The 17,960-nt window shown below is 42.2% G+C and overlaps 1 long non-coding RNA gene across 3 annotated transcripts; it reads right to left on the reverse strand.

Moving 5' to 3' along the window:
* Nucleotides 1-4,504: 4,504 nt before the first annotated feature.
* Nucleotides 4,505-17,294, reverse strand: LOC120753159 (uncharacterized). 3 transcript variants are annotated; one of them, XR_005700992.1, is made up of 4 exons: nt 17,159-17,202; nt 14,126-14,277; nt 10,292-10,451; nt 4,505-5,505 (listed from the first exon to the last, which is right to left on the reverse strand). It is a non-coding gene; the product is annotated as an uncharacterized LOC120753159 (long non-coding RNA). The 3 variants fall into 3 exon arrangements; XR_005700990.1 differs by lacking the exon at nt 14,126-14,277 and having other exon boundaries at nt 17,159-17,294; XR_005700991.1 differs by lacking the exons at nt 4,505-5,505; nt 14,126-14,277 and adding an exon at nt 5,681-6,544 and having other exon boundaries at nt 17,159-17,294.
* Nucleotides 17,295-17,960: the final 666 nt, after the last annotated feature.

Below are 17,960 nucleotides of genomic sequence, written 5' to 3' on the forward strand. Positions count from 1 at the left end.
CTTCTTCTGTAATCTTGAAAATCATATGCAGATATTCTATTCTATCTATATTCTAATAGAACAGATATTCTATTCTGTGTGTTGAAAGACTTGTACAAAGACATTTTAGTTGGGTTTTAGCTGTCCTGCTATGACTGTGGTAAGCATATATGGCTCTTAGATTAAATAGATGAAACTGCTCCTGCTTTTAAATGAGAGGACTCTGTAAGCCCTGCTGTGTCCCACCACTTCTGTGAAGCAGAAGAGAAGAAAACACGACACGTGAATTTTATAATTGGCAGGACACACACATCCTAAATCTCTCTGCAAGACAGCATCTCTGTTGCTATCAAGGAATTTATCATCCATACGGAGTCATTTGGTCCCTGTTAGAGGGGGACAATCCAGCATCTGTCCTGTCACCCAAAGCTGTCTCCTGCAACATTTCACATTCCTCCTCATGTTCCTATACAGGTAATACATATATTCTAATTAAACACCAGGATTCAAACAGGTCTGGAACAGTCTGGCACACGTGTACGTTTATCCTCTGTTAGATTGTACAACAAACATTTTGGGGTATATTTAGCTGTGGCTTAGACATAGTACAGGAACGAGAATTTAGCTTCTCTCTTATTTCACATGACCAAATTTTCGTTTTTGTTCAACTGCAAACAGATGCTTTCCTGCCTCCAAAGGCCCTCGTGCTTCCTTCTGCATAATACAAGAGCTCTGTGACATGTGTAGCTACGTGGCACCAGGTTTTTGTTGCTCACAGGTAGCCTGCTGAAGCCAAGAGGACGTTTGTGTGAGCAGGGGTTGGTTTTCGTGTCTGCAAAGACGCAGGAGCAGACAGGACATTTCTGGGCTTCGCATTTTGAACAACCACTTTTGTGTGGTTCGAGCCTATTCCTTTTGTGTGCCCAGCCTCTGATCTGCACCACATACCTCTGTGCCTGATACCTGCACAGTTATTTGAGGGAATGTGCAAGGATTTTCAGGCTCCTGAGAGGCAGATATTGTCTGATTATGAGTTTAGACAGGAGAGATTTTAATATAAAGGAGAGGGGATCACCAGATAAAGAGAGCTTAAACGATAGGAAGAGATAGTATTTAATAATTTAGCTTGAAAAGAACAAAGATATTCAGAATGAACAAGATAAAGAGAGGTGTTAATTATAAATAGGAAAGTTGAGGAGAAAAAGTGGAAATATATGGGAGGCGGTTTACAACACATTTATATTTCTCACAAGCACTTAGTGGCATGATCTCAGATTTTCTCAGAGGAAATTGAAGAGATTGCTGTACTGATCCCATTAGCTGGATTTCCTCATGGAAGAGGAATTTACAAGCCTTTATTGTGTCTTGACCTAGGTACTTATACTGCTTTAGGCATCTGCAAGGGATCTTTTGGTTCTTGCTACTGAATATTATTGAATACCTATAAACACTTAGGTATTGCAGCTGCAGGACTTACTACCCTTAGCATAATGCAATAGCAGGAATTATGTACAAATTCAATTTAGAACAGCACTTAATGGGACTTAAACGCACATATAAGTGTGCTTCTCTAAATAGAAGCTATGAGATAATGAAAGGTTTTGTGAATCTTTGAGTTTATTATAATGCTATGATGTTTTTTCCCCAGAAACCTTAAATGCAGAATGTTTTTTTGTTTTTAACTTGCAATAAAAGGTCCTCTTAAATATTTAGTTATTCAACAAATAAGTGATTTTTTTTTTTTTTTTTTTTTTACTTAAGGGCACGGTGTGAAATTTTCATGAGATAATCTCAGGCATTAGGAAGAAAATTTAAAAGACAACAAGGGGGGCAGGGTTTGCTGATCCTTTTCCTAGAACCTGCTTGTTCTTACCAGAAACAGAACCTGGTTTTACTGATGTTCCACTCATGATATTATCTTGACTTCTAGACTACCAAGAGACCATATAAATTTAAAGATATTTTCATGTTTAGCACTTTTTCACAGAAATACGGTTTCCCAGTAGGCAGCAAAGCTATAATGTATTCAGAAGGTTGCATTAGAAAAAAAAAAAAAGGGAAAAGAAAAGTTGGCATACTAAAGCTCTTGGTACAAATTATGGGCTTCTTCAACTGCTATTCAAAAACGGAAGACAAAAAAATTATTTTTGTAAAACCATGAAAAGCCATACATATTTAAACCTGAAAAATGAAAGCAAGACCAGGAAATGGCTTCCCTGGATAATTTCACAATAAACAACTGGATTTAACCTGTTAAATAAAAGACTTCAGAGATAACATGGGGATACCATCATACCTTTCTCTACTTATGCTTACAAAAATAACCTTCTAATATTATAATAATTATACCAAAATACCTGCAACGTGAGAATTTTCACCACAGAATTCTGTGCTGCATTTTTACAGGGGAGAAGCAGGGGATTTATCTCCGGCCGTGGATGCACAGATGTGCAGATGCAAACGTTTTACAAAGCTTTTGAGGTAATTAACCACTCAAAATGGGAAGAGTGTATAAATCACAGAAAGCAGAAAGAGGAGAGCCGTCACACCAGCCCCTCTGGTGCTGAAATCACGGACCTGTCACAAAGGTCGAGTTTGGAAGGAGCAGGCACCAGAGAAATCAGCTGCTAGAAGTTTCTAGGAGGTTTGTCTTAAGGTTGTTTAAAGCTGGCTTTTAGGAGTTTCAGCTTAATCTTCTAGGATGTCCAAGAGGAAGGACAGCCCATGCTCCAAATTTTTGCGTTCTCTTAGCTGGAAAGAAGGTAGAGCCTTATTTCTCTTGCATCTGTCCCACTTTTGATTTTAGTATTACTAAAGAGTTTAAAGACTCAAAGAAACAGGGGCAATTCACCAGCTTCCCTGAGGGAGAATGCCAGAGGAGGCTTTACACTTCCTGAGATTTGTCAGTTTGACTTCATCTCATTAATGGCAGCTGTTGTTACACCTCTTGGATCTTTGCTGGTCATTGCTGTGTCCTGTCTTCACGACAGGCCAGGACCCAGCGCTCCACCAGTCTGGAGAAAAGCAAAGTGCATTCATTCCACAGGAATCTTACAGACACATAACTTGACCTGCACTGGAGTAAATTCCACAGTGTTTGCAAATGTATTCAGATATAAATAAAGCCTATTGCTTTGATTTAAAATGGACTGGGAAGTGATGCCACAAGAACACTGAGTGCTTCCAAGTGCTGCACATGTCAGTCCTGAGAGGAATGTTCCCACACATCCTCTCCTAGAGAGGCATGAGAGCACATTAATAGATGGGCTCTGATCTGTCTGATGTTGATCAGATTCCCATTTACAAGAAAAAATCTCAAATGATAAAGAACATGCAAAAGAAAAAAAAGAAAAAAAAAAGTAAAAAGAAAAAATGTGGAGCCCAGGAAGGGAGAAAAGCTATGGGCAAATGCGCAAAATAATTAGGAAAAATATAACCAGAGAGGAAGAAATCCTTTAAAAGCCATCTAATAACAAATCAGATATTATATCTGTCAATACATAAAAAATGAGGTTGCTGACAACTCTTCATCCCACAGTCTGCAGCATTAATAAGTCATGAAGTATTAAAAAAACTGGGACGCTTTGTGCCTAAAACAGCATCACACGAGGACAAGGGAATAAAGCTGAGCTAAAACAAAGGACACGATTGTGTTTTGCTGGCAAATAGTGACATAAATGAGAAACAAAACCACGGAAACAAACACAACCCCTCCAACCATCAAATAGAAGGAAAACATGACTGCCTCGGTTCTTTGGCAGTTAACCAGATACAAATCATGAAGTCAGCACTATCTGATGAAAGTTTTGGATGCAGTTGTTATTCCAGAAGTGTCCAGCCCAAACTGCTCATTTAAAAAATGAGAAGGAGATGGCAGGGGAGCAGAGGATAAAGGTGACACTTGAGATGTTCACCTTGGGATAGTTTGGGTCCCAAAACTAGCACCATGAGGGATAGAGCTGAAGGGAAAGCTTTTTCTATCCAATCCCACTGTCCTGCTGCTCTCTTTGCACTGTGAATTCATTTCCCTTATTGCTGCTTCACTAACCAGGAGACAAGACTTTTGCACCTCTGACACATCCATGGCTCAAACATCCAACACTTGCTTTTTGGCCCAGCCAAGAGAGCTGCTAAACCCACTCATCCTCCTTTCTCTCATGTCCAGCATCTGCCTCACATCCGTACCAGGACACTGCTGAATAGGTCCATGCCTGGGACACTCTGCCTTCTCTTTCCTGCTCCCAGGGAAAGCAAAGAACTACTCCTTTGTGAAACTGAAATATTCCTACAACATAATCAAGGCTTGACAAAGACTTCCAAGCAGCACTATGCCCTTCCTGACATCTATCCAGCTTATGCCACACAAGTCATCCTTGGGCGATTTTGTATTGTTCGTTTCACAGGTCTCATCCAATCTCCCCCGCTCCCTTCCACGTAAGCAGCTTTAATGTCACAGCCTTGAGCTGCAGCAAGCGAGGGAAGGAACTAATTTATGTTTTTTAGTAGGTAAAAGTCAGTCATCAAGCGCAGTAGGGAAGTTAAAAACAGAGCAGAGACGGGGAGGGATCATCTGGTTGGGGTTTTTTTCAGCAGAACCTAAAGAGGCTGTTTTAGGCAAGGCTTATATTTCCTTTAGAGGATGTGCATTAAGCAGAGCTCTACCCCGATCCCTTTAGGAAGTGGGAGAGTTACGATGGTGCCTTTTCCCTGAGAGCATTTCTAAGCTTTCCTCATAGGAAGCTCTCCTTGTGGTGCATTCTTAAGTAGATCAAATGTAAAGGAAAATCCCAATTCAGAATTAATTGGCATACATTTTTTCAGGAGCTGGAGGGATTTTGAATTTCTTCCTTCTAGATGAACTTACAACACTCCTGCATTTGAAGTTGTACCTGCCTGTGGAAGGAGGCAATCACAAGACATGATTTTACCTCTCCACCCTGTTACTTGGAGATTATCCAGTGTGGTGTCCACAGCCCACGCTTAACTCCAGCTCGTTCTTGCAGTCTTTGCTTTCTGTAGGTGTTGTTCTCGCTCTGGAGACAGTGGCATGGAAGGAAAGCCATGTTTGGAATTAACCATTTCCAGCATCCCTGCACAGCCGGAATCAGCAGCTGAAGGAGATGCTGGGTGGGGGAAGAAGACTCCTTTTTTAAGGGGGTCCAGAGTAATAGTTGGCTTAAAATGGCTTAGTACCTTTAGCTCCAGGATCATCCACACCACGTGCTTGCCTTCTGTTATTTTGTGAAACAAAGCAGAGGTGTTTCTACCACGACAGACCACTGTCCCCTTGTCATGCTCCTGCTCTGGGAAAATTTTTCCTCTAAACACCCAACCCAGTGGCACATCCAGCACTGCCTAAGCAGCACCAGTCTCCATCCAGACAGGTATTCCCTCTTCACCTCCCGTCCAGCAGCTCTCTGGGTGCACAGCGAGCTCCATCTGAGTCACACAGTAATAATCATTGCTTATATACAAGGTCCCTTGTGTACTGTATATTAATGTCTGGCTGGTAATTTAATGGCACCTCTAGGCATAAACAAAAGTTTATTAAAACAGTAAGTAAAATGTTCCCGAAGACTGGCCTGCATTTTTAATTTTCTATTCAGCATTCCAAAGTACAGAGCCAGCCTTCTTATGCAAAAGGAAAGCTACAGAGTTAACACAAAGTCACTTTGCACAAGTCAGACACAGCACAGTCTGAAGCAATAGGATGCTTCATTTATTCTCACAAGCCCCTTTTTTTCTGGTCATCTTTAGCAATGACAGAAATGTGAATTATTTGGAAATATGTACAACTCCAGAAAGCAGCAACATATTGATTACTACTCACCTTACTTGTCATTTGTCAGCTAGGAAAGCACAGACCAGCTAAAACCTTAAATCCCTGGCAGTAGTTGGCAGTGCCCACTGTAGTTAGGACTGAGTCATGCTCTGAACTTTGGGAACATAAAAGCAACACCATTCCCCCCCATGCTTTTCATTCACCAGCTGCCTTTTTTTTTTTATTTTTTTTTACAAACCTAAACCCACCAGGTTTCTTTTCTCATTACCTAATTTCTTGAGCTCAGTAAAATGTGTACGTGGCTGCTAATTCATACATTATTATACATTTACAGTGGGCAAGTAGGTGGGCACATTTTTTAGACAACATTCAAGCAGAAACTTGAACTGATTTTCACATTTTGGATTAAAGTTATGGAGACATGAAAAATTCCAGTAAAAAAAAAAAAAAAGTCCATTGAGAAAATTCAGTGTGGAGATGCCAGAGCAAGCAGCTGTGCTTTTAGCAAGTCTTATTTCAAATCCCAGCCACATTTCCGGACTGCAGTGACATTCCCCTTCCACTCCTCCGCTGTAATTTAGCGTACACTAAGGACCAGGAAGCATTTCTTAGCTCCCAGGGCACATCACCGCCTCTCTCCACAATGAAACACAAGCCCATGGTGCTCAGCTGGCCTCCGGGTTTCCACAGAAAGACAGCAGGAGTGTTCAGACTGCACAGGAGGAGCAAACACATGCTCCAACAAGCCCCATCGATGTTGAGCATCCACAGGACTTTGGGAGCCTGGAGAAAATACAGCTGTTCCCACCTCTTTGCCTGGAGCCTCAAAATTTTTGTCATAACCTAGAATATTTATCTTCTTGCCACTCTCTACAGCTACCTGAAAGGAGGTTGTAGCCAGGTCAATCTCATCTCCCAAGAGGCAAGAAGAAATGGCCTCAGGTTGTGTCAGGAGAGGCTGAGATTTGGTGAAGAATTTTTTTTTCTAATATCCAAAATGTTGTCAAGCACTGAAACAGGCTGCCCAGGGAAGGGGTGGAGTCACCATCCCTGAAGGTCTATAAAAGACACGTAGAAGTGGTGCTTAGGGTCACGGCTTAGTGCTGGGGGAACAATTGGACTGGATGATCTTAGAGGTCTTTTCCAGTCCAGATGATTCTGTGATCAAGGAACTCAAGCATCTGAGAAGTCACAAGCAACACCAGCAAGAATTAGCAGGGAAGAGAAAGACTACAACTCTCAGGGAAAGAAAATGCCCAGAATAAATCCTTTAATGCTTGTACAGAATAAAAACTTATTCTGTAAAAAATAAAAGCATTCATTGGGCATCAAATGCTTTTTTAATGCACCATTCTTCAGCTTTTTAATTTTCAGAACACTTTTTTCTTATATTTAGGAGACAATCTAATCTAAACAGATTTGTTATCAACCTGTTAGCTTAACCTGCAAAGACTGGTGTCCTTTATTTATTGGAGCATCATTTTAGCTTCTTTAAAAAAAAGAAAAAAAAAAAAAAAAACAGAGACCCTTGTTCAGGATTAGATATTAAAGCTTTGAGCATTCATCAGTAAACCCAGGACACCAAGCCTTGCATGGAAATCTCAGGCTTTTTGTGCTTTTTTTGGTTTTATTTAGGTTTTTTTGTTTGGTTGGTTTTTTGTCTATCAACATTTCGTGAGACTGCTCACATGAGAAAAAGCAAAAGACAAGGGTCAGGCAACAATTCCAGTGTAAGTGTGATGTGCACCTTGTGGTATTTCTCATATTCAGTTACAACATCAGGACTGCTATGTTATCTGTCATAAAATGCTGCCACAAAATATTCAGACATCATGGAGTAGATATGCAAACAAGAGCTTGCATGATCCAGCCCAGAACTTAAAATTAGGCAAATTAACACTGCCTTTGCAGCCTTCAGACACAACCTGGCAGAAAAGTCCCTGACATCCTCACGGAGGTCAAGGGGTCTTCCACATGGGATGGCAATTCTTATTCAAACCATTCCCTCATATGAGACATTCAGTGTAAGTCTCTCTTTTCTGTGTCTTTTCTTCTAGAGAAGAGTGAGAGCGTTTAGGATCCTCACCATTAAAGGAAAAAATTCATCCCCATTTTAGCATTTTTAAATCCCCCCAGTTGTGATCCAATAAATTCTTATTGTCACGCTGTCTATGCAAGGTCCCCCTTTTATCTCCCCTGCAGAACAGCTGTGAAGATACAAGAGGTGAAATTTCAGCCCCAGTTCAACAGGGTAGTCACACACACATTTCAGGCGCTGCAGCTGCTAAAGAGGCTGATTTACTTAAATGCTCTGCTGAGTTAGAGACCTGTGACCTTAAACCATATGCATCTTTAAACTGAGCTAATGGCAGTTATAGACACATGCACTGGCACAAACCGCTGGCTTTTTCATTCCAGGAGCAGAGGGGGAAAAGGAAAATGTTGGTCAGAGTCTGGAAGCTTTGCATATTCATACTTTTCACAGTTGTTAAGTGTTTGAAAATTCAGGTAATACAATACTCAGGCTGCCTTTGTATTGCTTGGGGGTTTGCCATCCTAGTAATATCTCTACAGAAACCAGGCTATCAAGACAGGATTTTTTTTTTGCCCTCAAATTGAATTAGCACTTGTACATTGAAGTTTTCAACATCACCCATAAGATTTTTCAACTTGTCAAAAGAATCTGCATGGTCTCTAACCATGAATAAAAATGATTTCAGATATCATCTTTATTTCAAGTTTTATTTCCTGGGATTAATCTAATTGATTGTGCTGGTGGCTTGCTGAACAGTTGCTGAAATAAACAGACTATTTGTCTTTCTATGTAAACATATGGGTACCTGGTTTAATTAAAGTTCATATCAGTGTTGAGGGGGAAAACATCCAACAATAACAAAAAAATACTGTTTTCCAAACTGACACCGTAGACCTGAAACTGCAAGAACCCTGAATTTTTCTCTTGCTGATTTTAATAAATCTTTTATCATATAGACAAAAAATAAAATAACCTCATTTTTTATATATATATATATATATCCCAATATATATCCAGATGCTCACACAAGGCATGCATGGTTTTCTCCTCTATAAATAGGAATAACCTTTACTTCAACATAATGATAATTTTTTTTGCTTAGGGGACCTGTTTTGCATCTTAGATTACAATCCCATTAACTCTTTTTATGGCTTTGTAAAGGACCAGGGCCTAAACCAAAGACTGTAGGTAAAACACAGTGAAATGCACACCCCTTTGGCTTTAGCACACATTTTTACTTTCCCCAGGTATCTCTAGTGAGGAGCATTGCTAATAGGAAATAAAAGGAATAAACAGATCCAGCTAATTCTTCTTAAACTCTTTAAAAAATTATTTCCTTGCTTTAAGATCCTTAGGCATCTTGATTTTCTTAGCTATTCTCATATGCCTAATCAAAAAATAATGGGCTGGCGTGGAGAGAATATAAGCATAAGTAGGTGGAGCCTCTAGCACCAGGGTGGAATTGGGCAAAAAGAATTGCTTCTGTAATAAGATGCTGGCAAATAATAGGTACAAACAGGATCAGTTATTAATAGCCTTTTATGCATAGATAAGCACCACTCTGAGCAGCATGCATGTGCACAAATGAAATATTAATAAGCAGCACACAGTTGTTGTCCAAACAGAAGGAAGGCTGCACAGATAAGAGTTAGAATCATAGAATCATTAAATTATTTAGGTTGGAAAACACCTTGAGGATCGAGTCAAACCATTAACCCAGCACTGCCAGGTCCATCACCAAAACATGTCCCTAAATGTCACATTTACACATCTTTTAAACAGCTCCAGGGATGGTGACTCCACCACTTCCCTGGGCAGCCTGTTCCAATGCCTGACAACACTTCTGGAGAAGAAATGTTCCCTAATATCCAGCCCAAACCTCTCCTGGTACAACCTGAAGCCATTTTCTCTGGTCCAGTCACTTGTTACCTGGGAGAAGAAGCTGACCCCTGTTTGGCTACAACCTTCTTTCAGGGTGTGTAGAGAGCAGCAAGGTCTCCCCTGAGCCTCCTTTTCTCCAAATTTATTGCTAATCAGCTAAAAAGTTCAGAAAGACTGCAAAGACCTCGGAACAGGCACAACCAAGCTATGGTTGCTGAAAGAAGTTGTTCATTTAATGGCAAAAGTAAGCTATTCCCATTTTCTCAGATCAGTATATAATTTGGGGGGCTGTCTATCTTGGGATAGCCTATTTTTACCCTTAACGAAGGAACATAAAAATTCTAATCAGTTTTCAACCCTCAGGAGTCCAAGGAGAATTTGCATATCTGCATAAAGAAGGACCTGGTACAGAAGAAAAAAGCAGGAATCTTTTGGATAACACAAACTCAGGTGGGTTGCTGCTGTGGTCAGTTCCCCAACAGGATTTAGCACAGTTGGTAAGACCTACCTTCTTTCAACAACCCCTCCTCTGGAACGATGCCAGCTGTAATTATACATTATAATGAGCAAGAATCTTGAATTCACAATAGAGCAGTGAAGTTGTTTCTTCTCACCTTCAGTAATGTATTTCTGCCCTCCTTCTTCATCTTTGCCGCGTTGTTTTGTAGTTTATGTCAAACCAGTCTCATTCTCCTCATTACAGACAAAAATCTCCGCTTGTTGAAGTGCTGAGAGAGCTAATTCTTGTTGTTCTCACTTGTAACAGAAAAGCTCCTGCCAAAGGAACCGTTTGGCTTAAAATATTGTAAACAACCTCTCCTCCTCTACCCACCACCACAGCTTGCTTTTAAGAAGTCTGTTTTCATAAACAGTACGTCTTGTCTGCTCAAAACAGCATCACTGGGAGTTGCCATATCAAACACATTTATAGGAGATGGCAGCAGAGGAATACCTTGACAGACTAATGATGACCTCCTGCAAGTCAGGCACTTAAAAGGCTCATTTCCCTGGTTAGCATATTAAAAAGTCATGGCTCAGTGGCACTGCTTCCCCTCGGAAAACCTGCCCTGTGGGCTACTGTGGAAACAGCACCCAAACTCACCGCAGAGGTGGCTACCAAATAAGTCAGCCTGATGGGGGGATATGAAATACACAGGTTAATGTCAGCAGACAGCAGAAAAGACAGAAGCTAGAGCAAAAAATACAGACCTCTTTTTCCATCACACACTTGGCCTTGGTAATGCCCCTGGATTTCTACAGCGTTTCCTCCAGGTTAAAAGCAGGGTGGGAAGGATGAGCTTTGTTAAGGAGAAACGCCGCCTTCGTACCTATCTGGGTGTTTTGCCTGGTGCATAAGCACTAGTCTCTTAAAACACAAATGCACACAAAACGATTGAAGCACTAAAGAGATTTAAAAAAACCCAACAGTAGTTGTTATTTAAACAGGTCTGTGTAATTCCCGATGGAAGCAGAAGGGGCAGAAAGTGCCTCATGCCCACGACTTAGGGATTCACTGACCTCTGCTCTTGCACTTACATTACCACCATTCAGCCAGAACTGAGGTAAAAATGAAGTTTAGTCCTTGAATTTGATTTATTCTTCCAGACTTCAAAGCTGGGCAGAAAGCCTTGGTAGAAAAGGCAAACAGTGAAATCTTGATTCTATTCAGGTTAGTAGAGAGGGTACTCTAGACAACTGATGTTAATCCTGGCTTGAGTTTCCAAATTCCAAGTCCTGACCTCATGGAAGTCCCATTAGCATTTCTGAAAGTATCAGAGACCAACACACTTCTGCTAAAATAACCTCTACATCTGGATGCAGGCATTGCCCACAGGGGTCCCACATATAGCAGCAGGTGCTGGGTGACATTGAGTGAATTAAATTAATTCTTCCTCAGACAAAACTCCCACTAAAGCCCACTGAGCTTCTCCAGTGGAAAAAGACATATGCAAAGACATGGTGCTGTTCCCAGAGATTGGGATTAGTGCTCGAAAATGGGAGAGCAGAGGGAATTGCCCTAAAAAGTAAATTGCTTCTCCACATAAGCAGGAAAAACAAAAACAAAACAAAAATCCAACACAACCCCCCCCCCCCCCACACACACACACACAACCAAAACAACAGAATAAACAGCAAAGTTGAACCCACTGGAATGATGCTAAACCAAACTGTCATTAAGCAGCGTGGGGCTCGGTATGTAAGACACCTCCAATACCATCACCTTCCAGATCAGTATTTTTCATTAGGCTTCGTGCCTATTGTTTACTAATAAGAAGGTTTTTGTCACCTTTGAGTGAGATGTGTGGGTACAACAATCATAGAATGGTTTCAGTTGGAAGGGGACCTGAAAGATCATCCTTTTCCAAGCCCCCTGCCATGGGCAGGGATGTGCACGGCAGGATGTGCCCTAGGGGTTTTGTTTGTGCTCTCCCCACCACCCACTGGAGGGTTTTGAGAAGTTCCCACCTTTGTTTTTTCTATTTTACCTGCTGTATTACCCTCCACCTCCTCAAGCTGCATGGGTTACTATTTATTCATCACTTTGCTTTATTAAGATGCAGTTCAGGTTCTCACCTACGCTGTATGTTTTGCAACCATGAAATAAGGATCTGAAAATTCAAAAGACACGAGAGTGTAAAGAACCTCTCAGACACTTTCTGCTTTCTGAAGAAGCCTCAGCAGAAAGAGCAGTTCAGCGGTGCAGAGCTGTTACCTGTGACCTAAAATAGCTTCTAATGCAGCAAATTATTTCAGAGATCAACACTTGTTATGCTGGAATAAACGTAGAGCTCTTTCTACATTTTTGTCATGTTCTGATAAAATCACAGGTCTGACAGGATATCTGGACTAAAGAGTCCACGTGAAATATGTTGCTAATTATTTATACACCTCTTCAAAGGCTCAGTGCTGCTACTTGTGCTTCTTGCTGCTCTTACCAACCCAGGCCCTTAAAGTTGTTTTTCAACCACTGAACTGAAACCCCTTAGAGTAACAAGTTTGTTATAGAGGTCCATAAACCTGGCAGTGATTAACAGCACAGGTTAATCAATTGGGTGTAGAACAGGCTTTTCCTCCCTTCTTCCTTTAAAGGAAACTGGCCCCAAGTGATTTTCCCTTTTTGCTACGTAGAAGTAAATTTGCAATTAACTTTTACTTATTGCTGTCGTAGTGGCCTCTGAAGACCCCAGCCAGAAGCCAGCACTTGTTTGCCTCTCAGCACATAAATGTGCACCAGAGGACAGCAGTCACTCTGAGGAGCTGAGAGCTCAGCACCATCCTGCACCTGAGCTCCAGGAGCCAGGGATGGGCTCTGCCATGGGAAAGAGCAGGCAGCCTCATGCTTCTGTGTCACCCTCATGACTAAGGCTGCTTGATGATTTACAATAATTAAGAGGAGTTGTCCTCCACTGACTTTGGTTGGCCAGCTTCTTGTGAAAATCAAAGTGATCAAGTCCACCTACTGCCAAATCTCCTGTGTTCAGTTTCCTCCAAGACCAACAGGACATAAGGCTCCAGCATGCCCCACACACAGGATCTGATTTCAGCTTCTTGCAATCAGACTCTCACTGGACATGACAGAGTAACAACAGGAAAAAATGAGTTTGTGGTGGTTACCAGGCTGGATAACAGCTGGGCCTAGGAAATCTGAACTTCCCAAAACTTGGAGCCAGTAAAAAAGTTCAAACAGAAAACAGCTATGAGAGGCTGGTTTCTAAACCTTGAACCCACTGTTTATCAGTCAGTAGCCACAGCATTTTTGTGTAGGATTTTCTGGAGCATGATCTTGAAATAAATGGGATTAAAAGCTTGATTCAATTCCAATTAGAGGGGAAAAAAAAAAAAAAAAGGGAATTCCTAGACTGCATTAGCTAAGTGCAAAGATGAACAAACCATTTGAATTAGCACAGAAATGCATATTTGCTTCACCTCACTAAGTCAGAGGGGTTTTATCCTTGTGTTAATTGCTTCTAAAAATTTCAGACCCCAACCACCACAGTCTGGGTGTGTGACAGGCTGAGCCTGAGCACCCAACACCTCCTCTCAGGACTCTCCCTCGCAGTTGTGCAAACCCCAGACTTCCCTCTCTACCAGCTGAGTTTATCATAACAGAACCACCATGTTAACCCAGAGCAAACTCATCCTCCTGCATGGCAGCTCACCTTCCTCACAAGGTCCTGGCAGCTCACAGGAGCAGCAAGCACCTCCCATCCCCTGCCTGTATCCGTGGCCTGTTGGGATCTCTCCTTTCCCCCCAGTGCCAATGCTCAGAACTGGAGCATCCAGGCTCTGCTGCGTACTGCACATTAAAGCTGTGCAAGTTATAACTTCCATAGGGTTACTCTGCTCCCTTACCCTCATCCCAGCCACTCATCAGGATGGGCTTTTTTTGATGCTCAGTTTTTTTTCCCCCCTGCGTATATTTTCATGTTTCTATAGCGCTCTCCTACCTGACTTTGTTTTGGTGATGGGCATGAGATTCTTGTATCAGCAAGTCAGAAGAGGGATTGAGACCTGAGGTGGAAGGGAGTAAGCATCAGTCCCCAGTTCTTGGGTGTGCATATTCCATACCTTGGTCCAGTCCTGAAGGAAGATTTTCCTTCTGCAGAGTCAAGGACACACAAAAATTTTAAAAACCCCATCCCTCAGTGCACTAATTTTCACCTCACCAGAGGAACAAAATCTTCATCCTGAAGAAGAAGTGGTTTACTTTTTACCTTCTCACACCAAGTACTCTCTGTCCTCTACTGCTTTTCCTACAAAACAGACCTTTCTAGATAAAGTTACCCTCAGAAGGCATCTGCTTCCTCCTCACACCCTATACCGCCATCACCTGTGATCCCACTGTCCTCCACCTGCTTCAAAATGCTGTTCCCACTTTTCATGACAGATTATAACAATCAGAAGCAGATTAAAAAAAGAAAAAGTTATTTGCACAGAAGCATAAACTATTGCTAGACTTCAAGCAAGTTATGAACAGCAGAATTTTAACAACCTAAAAGAGACATAAAGACAAAGTTGCTTCTCTTTTAGATAAAGGCCAGATTTCTTATTTATGGCCTGTGCCATAATGAGTGTTGGGGGTGATTTATCTAAAAGATGATGTTCCTTCTTCCTTGTTCCTACTTAGCCAAACTATCAAAGAGGGGGAAGAAAGGGGTTGCCAAGGACATCACAAAACCCAAAATAATTTCTTTGTTAACTTATAGTTGGGAATAAGTTATTTGCTACTGGAAAGGTTTCAAAAACTGATGTTACAGCCCTAACCTGAGCAACGCTGTAACCCAAAATCTTAATACTCTGATGGGTGCCAGGATAGGATTTAAGGTCCAATCCATACATACATTTAGTAGCAAACTAGGGAAGTGCTAACTTGCATAGGAATTTCTGTTTGCATAACATAGAGAGATGATGATTTCAAGAGGTAAATGTGTGCATACACTAAAGGACTGAGCTTTTGTGGTCTCTGGTTCATCAGCAGCTTCTTTAACGGGAAGAATTCACAAAAAATAACAAGCAAACTTCCCCACCAAAATAAGACTGCAAATTCCACTTAGCAGGTCCTCAGTTTTAGTACTACTAATACAGCTTCTCTTTCCTCTCAGTTCAGCTCAAACTCTGGTTTGATAGCTGGCCTTTGGCTTGGCAGGAGCTTTGCCCACCAAAAATGCACCAGTCCTGCTTTCATCTTTCATTTCCGCTTTGGGCTCTGCAGATGGCAGTGGCACCTTAACTCCCTGAGTTTGAGGGAAACCAGCAACTGTTTATACAGATACAAAAATCTGTTGTTTTCCACCATTTTACATGGAGCAGCTCAATTTAAGGGAAAAAAAAAAAAAAAAGTTGATTATTGCAAGGAAATCTTACCTTTCAACAGGTAAGGCAATGCCACACAAACTCAAATAGTGAATTGCAGCCTGTTTTGAAGCCAAATGGAACTCTGGACTGCCTCTTTAAAAAAACCAGATAGTCTTGCCAAAGAGCAGCACATCTCAGCTCTCAGAAGAAAGCTACCCAGCTATTCCCAGGTCTGGCTGAATTTTTAAAGAACGCTGAAATGTTTGGAGCACTCACATGTATTAATGCAGCAAAGATGCTTCCAATTCACTCAGTTTTTTCTGACTTAAAGTGGAATAAATAAAAGCAAATTCTAGTTATGTACCTTCGCTGAATCAATGTTTCTTCCCTCCCTCTTTAACCAGTTTGGCTTCTTTACACATGGATAGTGCTCTTGGTTAGGGTCAAGGCTGACACAGCAGCAGCTCCTTCTGTTGCCTGACCCCCTGTCACCACCTCCCACACCAATATAATGCACGTGTGAAATCTTTGTCAAAGTGTTGCCAGAAAGATAGATTGTGCAGGTGCAGAAGAAACTCTGCTAGCCCCTGCAACACCATCCATTTTTATTATGCTGCATTATAAATTACATTTTTCTTCCTGTATCTTAGGCATGGAAAATAAATGCACTAACCCTCTAAAAATAAGATTCCTCACTAAAACCCTCTGTAGAAGACACCAGACCCGAGCACACATTTACAGCTACATCATAAATCTTTGGTAAAAATGGGATTTATAAAAGCTGTGCTGACACAGCTTATCTACAAAATTGTGAAAATGACAGCCATGTGCAGAGAGCTCTCCCTGCTAAAACACAGCTCTATGAATATTGAACATCAAACCCCACACAAGTCCTCTGACCTCTGCAGCAGCTTCCAAACCAGCCCTGCCTGCCTCTCTTCCCAAGCCAGGCTCCCACCCACAGCTGGAGCGCAACTGACTGGGAATCAAACAGAGCAAAACCCTTTCCATCACTTCCTTTCCCTCACTTGCCTGCAGGAAGATATTCCTTCTACCCACCTGTTCTGGGTTTTTCTCACCACCACATTTTAGTATCTAAAGCACCTGGGCCTTGCTAATTGATTAACTTCAGCGCCTTTACCTCCAGGCGTGTAACCCTTACTTGTCAGCTTCCTGACCTTCTCTGCTCTTCTGGGCCATTTTTAAACATTCTGAGCAAAAGCCTTCTTTTGCACTTGACACACACCCTGCAAAATACTGTGATGTGCCATGAAGCATCCTTCTGGGGGCAGGGAAGGGCATCAGGTGTGAGGGAGACATGAAGCAACAACACAACCACATTTCATTGCAGGATTCGCCTCTGGTGTGATCCTTGTAGTAGGGGAGTCCCAACACTCTGCTGGGCACCTGAAGGGGGATTTGCTTTTGGCTCTGGATGAGGAGAAGAATTTTCCTAATTTCCTATAAACAGGCAGTAGGAAGATGCCAACACCAGGGCACGCAGCCCAGCCCTCTGGAAGCACTTCCAGGAGTCAACCCTCCCAAAGCAAACTTTCAGTGCTTCCCCAGGGCCACGGGAACACAGAGGAGCTCTGTCTGTCGCTGGTCCCTAAAGTATCACTGGGACTACAGAGGAAGAAGAGGGAGAAAGAGAAAGGCCAGGGGAATCCTGGTCCTGAGCTCACCTCTCCAGTACCTGGGCTGCCTCGACGTCCCGGGAGAAAAAAAAAACAAAACCAAACAAAGCAAAGCCAAACCAAAACACGCCGTGTTACCCCGCCCCACTCCTTCCCCAAAGCCCCAAACCTTCCACTCACTACCACAAACTGCGTTTAACATCCTGAGTGCCCCAGCTGTATTTATATGGCTGGGAGGGGCGGCGCATCCCATCCCATCCCATTCCATCCCATCCAATCCCACCCCAGCCTCCCCTGCCGGCTCTGCCTTGGAAACCCCCGCGGGACCCGCCCGCTCCAAGCAGGGCACTCCCGAGTGCATCCCCCCCCCCTCACTAAAAGCCACCAGCTGTCAGCACTTACAGCAGACAACTTCAAATGGTTGTAAAAGCTTCCTCGGATCCAACGTCCTCATCGGGAAACATGCGCGAACATTATTAAAAATTGTATCAGGAGAAACAAAAAACACGGAAACTCTACCCTTCATTAAAACAAAACAAACACACACACACACACACACACACACACACACACACACACAAAAAAAGAAAAAAAGAAAAACCCAAACAAACAACAACAACAACAAAAAACCACAACAAAAAAAACCCAACCTTCCCACCGTGTTGGCCTACTTTGGGCTAATGTGTCTAGACCCAGCAGGAACATTCTGACAGGGAGGAGAGCGCACTGGGGGCCCAGGTCCCTGGGAAAGACAGGGATGCTGGATCTGTTAGGAAGTGTTTCCTCGTCTCGTGGGTGTGCAGCAACAAATCCACTTGCCCAAGGAAACATGCTGGCCTGAACAAGGAAA

This window comes from Hirundo rustica, chromosome 5 (genome assembly GCF_015227805.2).
Source record: "Hirundo rustica isolate bHirRus1 chromosome 5, bHirRus1.pri.v3, whole genome shotgun sequence".
In the NCBI taxonomy this organism is placed as follows: Eukaryota; Metazoa; Chordata; class Aves; order Passeriformes; family Hirundinidae; genus Hirundo; species Hirundo rustica.